The 12929-nt window shown below is 37.1% G+C and overlaps 1 protein-coding gene across 3 annotated transcripts in view; it reads right to left on the reverse strand.

The window, feature by feature from the left end:
• Positions 1-357: 357 nt before the first annotated feature.
• LOC130909424 (urotensin-2 receptor) overlaps positions 358-12929 on the reverse strand; it is a 50606-nt gene continuing 38034 nt past the window's right edge. For all 3 annotated transcript variants that reach the window (XM_057825880.1, XM_057825879.1, XM_057825878.1), the window contains exon 5: positions 358-4720. The gene's annotated coding sequence lies outside the window, so the exon portion shown is untranslated. The remainder of the gene's footprint in view (positions 4721-12929) is intronic.

Here is a 12929-nt window from a genome sequence, read left to right on the forward strand (position 1 = left end):
CCTATAAGTGTTTGGGTGGTTTTAGTTAAAGCAGACAATGTGTTTTCATCTGTGTGATTTTGACAAAGATCACATTTGATGGTGATTTTATGCAAAAATGTGAGAAATTCCAAAAGGTTGAGATACTTTTTCATACCACTATATAATGTCAATTTAAAAGTCCTTTGATGAGGTCTGATCAATGTCACGTTTGCACTTTTTTGTTCATTTTCCTCTCTACTAAACAAGTTTAAAATTTCTCCCGGGGATGCAAAAGTTAATCACGGCAGTGTTTGCAGCTCGTCTTCTCTCGCTAAATCAATAGATGGCACAGCTTGATGCACACCTGGAATTGTGCCAAGAAGCTCGCAGACGGGGTCACAGCATGATCGAGCCGCCACAAAATTGATTCTAAAAATATCAAATAAATACTGCAATGAATTTAACATTCAAAGCAAATATCACTACACACCACGTTATGTGTCTGATGTTTAATGTTAATGTTTAAATGAGAAGAAATACAGCACACACGCAGATTCAACACAATTTTATTAAACACTTTTCTGACATCAATTTTTCTTTTGAACCAACAAAATACAATCGCTTGGAAAAGAAAGACTGAATGTTACTTCATTTGATAGTTTACAGATTTCATTAAAGCTAAATACTATACATCAACTTAACATATAACAATTTATGTGGCCTTTTCTCACTAAAATATTACATTTTCTTCCCTTATTTATATATGTATAAAAAAAAAAAAAACTATGAAAAAGTGGAACTAATGTGTGATATTTTTTGTGTTTTACTGTATTAAATGCACCTTTGTATCTTTGGTACAGAACTATTACAGCTAAACAAACACAGGTAGTCCACGGGTTACAACGTACTCGATTTACGCGATTTTGACATTACGACACCGCTGTCTCGTCCGCCATTTTGTCTCTTTGTCTTTTTCTTTTTTTAGTCAATAAATAGTGCCGTATTGTACCTCACAGTGTCTTATTTTTTTACTTTACTTTATGAATATGACGTGTTCTGTCTTCACTAAACTTCAAGTTGTTCAGTTTGACAGACATTAAACAAGGCAATTGTGCTTTTTGAAGCTTTTTACTTCCTTCAGGTTTGACAATTTGTAAAGTTATACCACATATATGTACACTTATGTTCAAAACGTCACACATTTTGGCAAATAAAAACTTGACACAAAACAATTGGTGTTCAAACGTCCATCTAGTCTGATTAATTTGTAAATTTAGTAGATTAAATGTTTAGTTTGCCAAACAAAACTCTGTTTGCTTAAATGCTACGAATGCTAGCGTATTTACAAATCTTATAGCAGATCTCTCACACGTAACTCCACAAACTGTAGCTGTAAACTTAATGAAAAATGCATACACAAATGTATATTAGTGGAAACGACTTACAGCCATATGTGGGCCAAACCAGAGCGCACCTATCCTTTAGTCTGCTCCTATGTCATAAGGTGACAGTCCAGCCAGACCCAACGCTGCCACCAGAGGGCGGCAGTGTATCCTCCATCACTTAACAAAATACAATACCTTCAGGCTTTTTGGATAGCTATTTTGAGATTTACCATCGACTTCATAATGTATTGACAGGTCAGATAGGATAGCACTGTGCCTCGCATTCAAGTAGGGGGCCGCCCACATCAAGAGGAGCTATTCACAAACAACCGCACGCAGCTATCTAACTCCGGATTCCTGTTGATAAAGTACGAAAGAAGTTCTGCATACAAACAGGAAGGATTGTCTCTCAGGAGTGATTTGTACGAGGACTCAAGGTAATTATCATATTTTTCGTACCACGCCTGCATTCTGAAACGTCGTGAAAAAAAATCACTCTGAGAAATTAGCCGCTACTGCATTGGCATCATAGTTCGACTTATTTACGTAAAATAAATGCTAACTGCACGTTTTTTTTTTTTTTTGCTTTCAACTAAGAATCGAGACTGTTTTACGTCCATATCTATGAAGAATTCGGGGTTTTAAGCATTTATTCACAAGATTTTTCACTGGAAAAGCTCTGTTTACATTAGGCGGCCGCTAGCTACATTCACTAACAGACTAGCATTGTACTTCGACATGTTTACATAAAATAAAAGCTAACTGCACGTTTTTTTCTTGCTTTTAACCAAGAATCGAGACTCTTTTACGTCCATATCTTTAAAGAATTCAGGGATTTAAGCATTCATTCACAAGAATTTTTACCGGAAAAGCTCTGTTCACATCAGGTGGCCCATAGCTACATTCACTAACAGACTAGCATTGTACATCGACATATTTACGTAAAATAAATGCTAACTGTGCGTTATTTTCTTTGTGTTTTTTACCAAGAATCGAGACTGTTTTACATCCATATCTATAAAGAATTCTGGGATTTAAGCATTTGTTCACAAGAATTTTCATCGGAAAAGCTCTGTTTACATCAGGCAGCCGCTAGCTACATTCACTAACAGACTAGCATTGTACATCGACATATTTATGTAAAAATAAATGCTAACTGCACTTTTTTCTGCTTTTAACCAAGAAATGAGGCTGTTTTACATCCATATCTATAAAGAATTAGGGGTTTTAAACATTTATTCACAAGAATTTTCACCGGAAAAGCTCAGTTTACATCAAGTGGCCGCTAGCTACATTCATTAACAGACTAGCATTGTACTTCAACATATTTGTGTAAAATAAACGCTAACTGCAGGCTTGTTTTGCTTTTGACCAAGAATCGAGACTGTTTTACGTCCATATCTATAAAAGAATCTAAGATTTAAGCATTTATTCGCAAGAATTTTCACCAGAAAAGCTCTGTTTACATCAGGCAGCCGCTAGCTACATTCAGTAACAGACAAGCATTGTAATTCGACATATTTACGTAAAATAAATGCTAACTGCACTTTTTTTTTTTTTTTTTTTAAACCAAGAGTCAAGACTGTTTTACGTCCATACCTATAAAGAATTTGGGGATTTAAGGACTAATTCACAAGAATTTTCACCGGAAAAGCTCTCTTTAGATCAGGCGGCCGCTAGCTACATTCACTAACAGACTAGCATTGTACTTCGACATATTTACAGCGGAAACACAGACAAGACTGAACAAGCAGTTTCTCTCTTGCACCCCTCTTTAAAATAAACTGCTGTATTTTAAGCCGAAAGAACTGTTGTGTTTGATAGAACAATATGTCTATATGCTGTCATAGCGGATTCATGGCGCACTAAGCCTCCGAACTATTTTTAATTTGTCCGTTTTACCCTGAAAACCCCCGTTTACAGAGGTCGTGCAATCGCTTTTGTTTCAACCTAGGCATAAAAAGAAGGTAAGTAATTATATTTTTTATTCAAAATGTCATTTTTAGCTTAGAATCATTAATTGATGTCTAATATTTCGTCCCAAAAAAAAAAAAACGATTAAAAAAAATTATTCACTCGCATATTTTAAACTTTTAAATTCCGTCACAATGAAAAATTTGGCGTCTGTAAAAAAGTCACCGATATCTACCTCATAACTATCGCTTAATTGTATTTTTTTTGTTACTGTCGCATTTTCCCTGATATGTTAGATGATAAATAATCGATCCAAACAAAACAAAAAAAATTGAAAAATAACGTTTAAAATGGTAACTATATATAAAAAACATCTCAATCACTCCTTGTTGTCTGCGAATTCTGCATCGCGACCCCTGTTATATCACCATGTTTCACCCATAAAAAAAAAAAAAAAAATCCGGCTGTGGCCATTCACAGCTGTGTCTTGACACTCGGCGATACATGCGCCATGGATTTTTTGGATCGAAACATGGTATGTAATATCTCGTCAAAATCGTGGCGTCTTTAATTCTGCTTTCGCATGTTCTCGCCTCCAGTTAGGGTTTAAAAAAATATTTAAAAAAAAAAAAAAAGCCCCCCTATTTAAAATTTTTCTTCCCCCCCAAAAGTTGAGATTTTAAGCTTTCCAATGATGTATCACACATGCATATCGGACAATTTTGAATTTTGATTTTTTTTTTTCCCGCTTTTAACCAAGAATCGAGGCTGTTTTACGTCCATATCTATAAAGAATTTGGGGATTTAAGCATTTATTCACCAGAATTTTGAACGAAAAAAGCTCTTTGTCTGTGATTCCACTCGGTCAGCTTTGACGGCCTCGCCAACAATGCGGGCCCCCTATTTATCGGCCCCGTGAATACATAATGAAGTCTAGGGATTTACTTAATTTTTTAATTCCGACGCGGAAATTCGTTTTACGTCGCCAGCGAAGAACGGAACTCATTCGTAACTCGGGGACTACCTGTATTCCTAATATTTTGAGAACACAACATCGTTTTCAGTTCATTAAAACTTCCTTCTCAACATATTTCAATGCGTTTTTCCCCTTGGAATCATGCAGATTTATTCTAGTGACGTCACGATAACCGATTTTCTTTTCATTTTTTTAATACGCACAGCAAACTGAAGCCAACCATGCAGACTCACATATAGCATAACAAAGAGCTCAGATGGTATACTTACTAGCACAAAGTTCCCTCCCATGTTTTATTCATAGGAAATACAAATGAGCACATATGTATTAATATGCATGTTTGTTTAGTACACAGTCTCTAAAAGCTTAACATTTATTAACACATCTGTTGTTGTGCACACGTTTCCACTTACTCTATACAGTTCATCCAAGTGCTATTTTCATGTTCTTTGGTCCTTCTTCATTCAGCAAAGTTCAGTCAGATCTATCAAGGGATGACAAAATAATATTCATGGAGCATTAGTATGCTTAAAAATGCTGTCGTCAGAAGCAAAAACTGGAAACAAGTTGTGATGCATGGCTCAATGCTAGGGTAGATGTTCACCACCTCACAGACTGTGGGTTCGATTCCCACCCTTGTTGACCTCACCTTGCTGTCAACGATACTAGAACATGAGCAATAATGGCCAGTTTTCACACTTTAAATGGACTAGTGTTGCGATGATTAATTTATTAACTCGAGTACTGTAATTTTCAAACTATAAGCCGCTACTATTTTCCTTTATTAGAATCCTGCGGCTCAACCTCTGCTGCAACCTGCTGTCAACACTGTTGTTGTCCAGCAATCCTCCTAGCATGCATTGCAGCACCACAGATGTAAATAACAATCAAAATTCATGTTCTGTGCTAATTAATTCTTCAGTTACTGTTCCAGTTGTTTCATTAATTGGCTAGTTATGGTATTTGGTAACACTTTATTTGACATAAGACCGTCATAATTAGAGATGTCCCGATTGGGTCCGAAGACGTCATTTTCAAAGTATTGGAATCGGCAAAAAAATATCGGACATGCCTTTTTTTAATATATATATATTTTTTAATTAAATCGTTTTCTAATTGTATTTAACGTTACAGACATAAGATGTTACACTTACCCAGAGTCTTTAATTTAGGCTTAAGGTAGGGTTATCAAATTTATCCTGATAACGGCGGTAATTAATTTTTTAAAAAATGTATCACATTAAAATATTTAAGGCAATTAATGAATGCACTGCACGACCCACTCACGCATTGTAGCGCTTAATCTGTAATAGCGCCATTTTACCTATATAGAGAGCTAAAAGGCAGCGTGAAATGGAGCCTTGTTTTAAATGGCTAAAGCCTTACAATCCCTCTCCCTACGATTAGAAATATCGTGGGAAATAATGTGGGGAAGCAAGGTAGTAATTGATCTTTTTCTTAACACCCTATTATATTTCCTAACGCAGAGAAGATATATCAATTGGTACCACGGTGCACAGTCATGGTTGCACTTCCCATCATGCATTTGGGCAGAAGTTAAATGGCTACAGTATCATTTACTGAAAGCTCAACAAATACACTAGATGGCAATATTTAGTCACAATATACAAAGTCACATTTATCCTTTAAGAATTACAAGTTTTTCTATCCGTGGATCCCTCTCACAGAAAGAATGTTAATAATGTAAATGCCATCTTGAGGATTTATTGTCATGATAAACAAATACAGTACTTATGTACTGTATGTTGAATGTATATATTCGTCCGAGTTTTATTCATTTTTTTCTTAATGCATTGCCAAAATGTATATGATCGGGAAAAATTATCGGGAATGACTGGAATTGAATCGGGAGCAAAAAAAAAAAAGCAATCGGATCGGGAAATATCGGGAACGGCAGATACTCAAACTAAAACGATCGGGATCGGATCGGGAGCAAAAAAACATGATCGGAACAACCCTAGTCATAATTTTGACATGACGCAATCATTACTGAATATCTTATGACGAATGTCATTAAATGTCATCTGGCAAATGATGTCACTAACTCCATTTATGTCCAGCTTGGATCTTTTACATCCATTCAAACGTGAGATAATTTTCCAAATAACACTAAATGACATCTGTTATAAACATTCATGCTCATAACAGTGTCATGTCATAATTATGATGACCTAATAACAGTCCTATGGCACCACTGTCAAATAAAGTGTTACCAAATACCATAACTAGCAATTAATGAAACAACGGTAACAGTAACTGAAGAAATAATTAGCACAGAGCATGAATTTTGATTGTTATTTATATCTGTAGCGCTGCAATGCATGCTCGGAGGCATGTTGGACAACAACAGTGTTGACAGCAGGTGGCAGCAGAGGTTGACTGCCTCCTCCTAGGGAGCTGTGATAGCCAAATGAAGCTTCTTGAAGTTTTGCAGCCAATTGGTTCAAAGCTTCATGGTGGTATTTTTAGCTTTATGACAGTCGGATGAGGCCGTTGTCAAATAAAGTGTTACTGGTTAATATCTTAATATCCCATAATACAGTGAGGACAGCTGCGGCTTATAGTCCGGTGCGGCTTATCGATGAACAAATGTGGCTTTTGTGCCAAATTTAGTGGGTGGCGGCTTATAGTCAGGTGCGCCTTAGAGTGCGAAAACTACGGTAATTCAATTTGAAAAAAACCTTCTAATCAAATTTTGCTGCTTTGAGTATTCATTGAATCGAGATCGAGGGAGATTATCAGTGGTCTTGTATGTCTTCCATTTTGTAATAATTGCTCCCACAGTTGATTTCTTTACACCAAGCGTTTTACCTATTGCAGATTCAGTCTTCCCAGCCTGGTGCACGTCTACAATTTTGTCTCTGGTGTCCTTCAACAGCTCTTTGGTCTTGGCCATAGTAGAGTTTGGATTGTGACTGACTGAGGTTGTGGACAGGTGCCATTAATACAGGTAACGAGTGGAGCCTCGTTGGAAGAAGTTAGACCTCTGACAGCCAGAAATCTTGCTTATTTGTAGGTGACCAAATACTTATTTTCCACTCTAATTTGTAAATAAATTCTTTAAAAATCAAACAATGTGATTTTCTGTTGTTTTTTTTCCACATTCTGTCTCTCATGGTTGAGGTTTACCCATGTTGACAATTACAGGCCTCTCTAATCTTTTCAAGTAGGAGAACTTGCACAATTGGTGGTTGACTAAATACTTATTTGCCCCACTGTAAGTGTAATTTGGGACTGTAACCAGTATGTATTTCTGCTTTTTCACTATGATAAATAATAAAACACGGCTAATGACCTATAATAGTCACTTGCCTGATAATGTGTTAAAGGTCTTAAGTGTCCATTTTTAAATAGCTGCCAACTGTCATGACCAATGTCCGTGAGAGTGCAGTATGACACTTGACAAACACACAAATGTACTATTGGTAAAGGCTAGAGTAAAACTAACTCGTTGCTTGTGAAGGAAGAAAGGTATACTATGCGTAAGAAGATGGAATGAGAGCAAGCTATAATATTAATACGTGTATATATTCCTCTCCTTTCCCAAAACAGTTAAGGAGCATTTCGAGGTTGTCCTCTTTGTCCCTGATTGAGTCAGACTTAAATAGCAAGAGGCAGAAAATAGAAAGCAGGAAGCGGCTGTCTGTCCTCTTCTTCTTCATCGGACACCTGTTCACTTTTTCGATTGCAATGCATCTTCCGCCGATGTCCCTCCTTCATTACCACCTCCACCACAAGTCCCACTTCTCATTTGCGCCATGTTCCCGTTCCAACGGTGAGAGCCAAATGCCCTAGTTATCCCCCACATGGCAACATGGAGCAGCGAAGTAGATATTTTCCCCTATGTGCAAAGGCAGGCTACGTAATCAAGCACTCGCAAGAAAGCGGGAGCATTTCTCAGTGTAGCGACAAAGGGAGGGTTCAATCATTGAGGGTTGTTAATCACTTCATGATGAACACTTGAGGTCAGGTGTTCTCATACTCTCACTGCAGTTAAGAATGTCATGGAAAGATTGGTCTTACAAGATCAAAAGTTGAAGAATGGGACTCTATTTTAGTGAACGGAACATGCTGAGAATATTCCCATCAGACCCTTATTTATGTAAATGTTTCCATAGATGTTGTTTTGTCGAAATATGATTTCAGTGTATTATAAATATGCATAATAATAATACATTTTATTTAAAGGCGCCTTTCTGGCACTCAAAGTTGCCTTGACTATATATATACACTGTGTGTATATACAGTTGTGGTCAAAAGTTTACATACACTTGTGAAGAACATAATGTCATGGCTCTCTTGAGTTTCCAGTTATTTCTACAACTCTGATAGAGGGATTGGAACAGATACTTCTTTGTCACAAAAAACATTCATGAAGTTTGGTTCTTTTATGACTTTATTATGGGTGAACAGAAAAAAGTGATCAAATCTCCTGGGTCAAAAATATACATACATAACATGTCCCTTGGCCATTTTCACTTGAATTAGGCGCTTTTGGTAGCCATCCACAAGCTTCTGGCAAGCTTCTGGTTGAATCTTTGACCACTCCTCTTGAGAGAATTGGTGCACTTCAGTTAAATTTGATGGGTTTGACTCGTTTCTTCAGCATTGTCCACAAGTTCTCAATGGGGTTTAAGTCAGGCCATTCGAAAAGCTTAATTCTAGCCTGATTTAGCCATTCCATTACCACTTTTGATGTGTGTTTGGGGTCATTGTCCTGTTGGAACACCCAACTGCGCCTAAAACCCAATCTTCGGGCTGATGACGTTAGGTTATCTTGAAGAATTTGAAGGTAATCCTCCTTCTTCATTATCCCATTTACTCTCTGTAAAGCACCAGTTCCATTGGTAGCAAAACAGTCCCACAGCATAATACTACCACCACCGTGCTTGACGGTAGGCATGGTGTACTTGGGGTTAAAGGCCTCACCTTTTCTCCTCCAAACATATTGCTGGGCATTGTGGCCAAACAGCTCGATTTTTGTTTCGCCTGACCACAGAACTTTCCTCCAGAAGGTCTTATCTTTGTCTATGTGATCAGCAGCAAACTTCAGTCGAGCCTTAAGGTGCCGCTTTTGGAGCAAGGGCTTCCTTCTTGCGCAGCCTCTCAGTCCATGGAGATGCAAAACACGCTTGACTGTGGACACTGACACCTGTGTTCCAGCAGCTTCTAATTCTTGGCAGATCTGCTTTTTGGTGATTCTCGGTTGAATCTTCACCCTCCTGACCAATTTTCTCCCAGCAGCAGGTGATAGCTTACGTTTTCTTCCTGATCGTGGCAGTGACAAAACAGTGCCATGCACTTTATACTTACAAACAATTGTTTGCACTGTTGCTCTTGGGACCTGCAGCTGCTTTGAAATGGCTCCAAGTGACTTTCCTGACTTGTTCAAGTCAATGATTCGCTTTTTCAGATCCATGTATGTATATTTTTGACCCAGCAGATTTGATCACTTTTTCTGTTAACCCATAATAAAGACATAAAAGAACCAAACTTCATGAATGTTTTTTGTGACAAAGAAGTATCTGTTCCAATCACTCTATCGGAGAAAAATCAGAGTTGTAGAAATAACTGGAAACTCAAGAGAGCCATGACATTGTGTTCTTCACAAGTGTATTTAAACTTTTGACCACAACTGTATATATATATATATATATATATATATATATATATATATATATATATATATATATATATATATATATATATATATAAGAAGGAAGGATGCTTTTTGGGCCTAAATATGAAAATAAGGAGATTGTGAGGCACTCTAACCATGCAGCATAAAAGCAGCAAAGATCAGAAGAGGCTCTTATGTATCTATGAGCAGCAAAATACAGCTGTTTTTTTGTCGTAAAAAGAACAAAAGAAGGTATGCACTACAGAAAAGCTTTCTTCAAATGTGAGATATATGAAACACTAAACCACTGTGTGGGTCACAGAGAAGAGCTGGGTAGCCCCAGGAATACGTCAAAAATGAGTAGCGAAGGGTAGAGTGTCACCCTTGATGCAGGGATTGTTTTTATTTACTTTCATATTGAATAAATGGGAACGTGTGCGCAAAATATTTATAGCATGTTCTACTACTACTGTTCTAGTTGTAGTGGCACTGTATGTTCCTTACTGAAACCTTGGTTCACAACATCTTATCTACAGTTCCGGAGCATTAGTTCATTTGCTGCCACCCTCCCATTTAAAATGGGTAAAATATGGTGGGATTCAGCACGATAGCATCCAAATACAGATGAACCAGTGACTTGCAGATATACCAAATAGGGCTGCAGCTATCGATTATTTTAGTAGTCGATTAATCGATCAATCGTTAGTTGGAATAATCGAGTATTCGGATGAGGAACATTAAATGTGTTGCAGAATCAATTTTAGGAGATGTAAAACAAAGGCTTGCCAAGATTGCCCTTTCAAAAGAGCATTAAATGCGAATACAAAATAAATTTCCTGAGTGTTTCTTGAAATTATGCAGGACTGTCCTTTCACTTGAAAAAAAAAATACCTGAGATTGGCATCAAACAGTATAAACAAAATAAAATAAATGAGGATCTAAGTACAACAAAAGAACAATTAGCTAACTTGCTTAGCAAATGTCCGCTAGCTTAAATGCTATAAAATGCTAACTTAAAAAAAAAAAAATTTTTTTTTTAACAATGCTCTTAACAAATCGTTCAAACACATATTCCCACAAAAATGGCTAAATAAACCTATATAACTAAATTACGAATGGATTAAAGCCACATGATAGCTCAAACAAAAACTCACTTTATGTTGGTCTTAACACGAAGCAAGACGGATTCAGCCATATTAAATGAGTTATGTCATATTCACTGTTGCCACTAGAGGGCAGTGTATCCACCCAAACCAATAAAACTAAATGCAAACACTTTCAAAACAAAGCATTACAACGCCACTTTAAATAAACGAATACTCGAAGCAACAAATTTTGATTCGAAGGTTTTTTTTTCCCTCATCGGATTACTCAAGTTAATTGATTAACTGTTGATGTACTAATACCAATACTTTAACATGAACCTCTGTAAACCCATATAGTGAAAAAAATTATAGAAATTATATGGCATGTCAAAATGGAATGCGTCGTCACCAAAAATGCTATATACAGTGTTATAAAAAAGTATCTGAACCTTTTGGAATTTCTCACATTTCTGCATAAAATCACAATCAAATGTGATCTGATATTTGTCAAAATCACACAGATGAAAAAACTGCTTTAACTAAAAACCACCATAACATTAATAGGTTTTCATATTTTAATTAGGATAGCATGCAAACAATGAAAGAAGGGGGGGGGGGGGGATAAGTGATTCCTCTGCCCAAGGAGACTTAAAGAGCAATTGAAACCAATTTTTTACCAAACACTTTAAGTCAGGTGTGTCCTCAATCACTAATGAGTGTTTTAAAAACGTCCACCATAAAACAAACACCTGGTAAGAAATGTCTTGATGAGAAGCATTGTCTGATATTAATCATAGCTCAGTCAAAACAGCTGTCTGAAGACCTGCGATCAAGGATTGTTGATTTGTATACAGCTGGGAAAGGATACAAAACTGTCTCTCAAAGTCTGGATGTTCATCAATCGACAGTCAGAAAATTTGTCTACAAATGGTGAAAGTTTGGCACTGTTGCTTCTCTCCCAAGGAGTGGCCATCCACCAAAGATGACGCCAACAGTTCAGCGCAGAATACTCAGAAAAGTAAAAAAAAAAAAGAACCCTAGAGTGTCTGCTAAAGACTTACAGAAATCACTGGCACAGTCCAATATATCTGTGCACACATCAACTAACATGTAAAACTATGACCAAGAATGGTGTTCATGGGAGGACTCCATTGAGGAAGCCACTGCTGTCTAAAAAAAACATTGTTGCTCGTCTAATGTTCGCAAAAAGGCACTTGGACACTCCATAGAAGTTATTTTGTGGACTGATGAAACCAAATTTGAATTGTTTGGGAGTAACACACAACGTTATGTGTGGAGGAAAAATGGAACAGCTCACCAACATCGACACCTCATCTTTACCGTGAAGCATGGTGGAGGAAGCATCATCATTTGGGGCTGTTTTGCTGCCTCAGGGCCTGGACAACTTGCAGTTATTAATGGAAGAATGACTAAACGTTTTGCAGGAAATCCTGAGGCCATCTGTCATACGTACAATTGAAGCTAAAAAGAGGATCGATGCTGCAACAAGACACTGATCCAAAACACAGAAGTCAACTTCAGAAGAACAAAATACACGTTCTGGTTTGGCCAAGTCAAAGTCCAGACTTGAACCCCATTGAGATGCTCTGGCATGACCTAAAGACAGCGATTCATGCCAGACACCCCAGGAATCTGACTGAACTGCAGCAGTTTTGTAGAGAAGAACGGGTCAAGATTAGTCCAGAAAGATGTGCCAGACTGATCTGCAGCTACAGGAAGCGTCTGGTTGAAGTTATTGCTGCCAAAGGGGGGGGGTTACTATATACTAAATGTGACTTATTTTTCCCCATTCTGTGATCGTTTGCATACTATCCTCATTAAAATATGAAAACTAGGGCAGTCAAAATTATCGCGTTAACGGGCGGTAATTAATTTTTTAAATTAATCACGTTAAAATATTTGACGCAATTAACGCACATGCCCTGCTCAAACAGATTAAAATGACA

This window comes from Corythoichthys intestinalis, chromosome 21 (assembly GCF_030265065.1).
Source record: "Corythoichthys intestinalis isolate RoL2023-P3 chromosome 21, ASM3026506v1, whole genome shotgun sequence".
Taxonomy (NCBI): Eukaryota; Metazoa; Chordata; class Actinopteri; order Syngnathiformes; family Syngnathidae; genus Corythoichthys; species Corythoichthys intestinalis.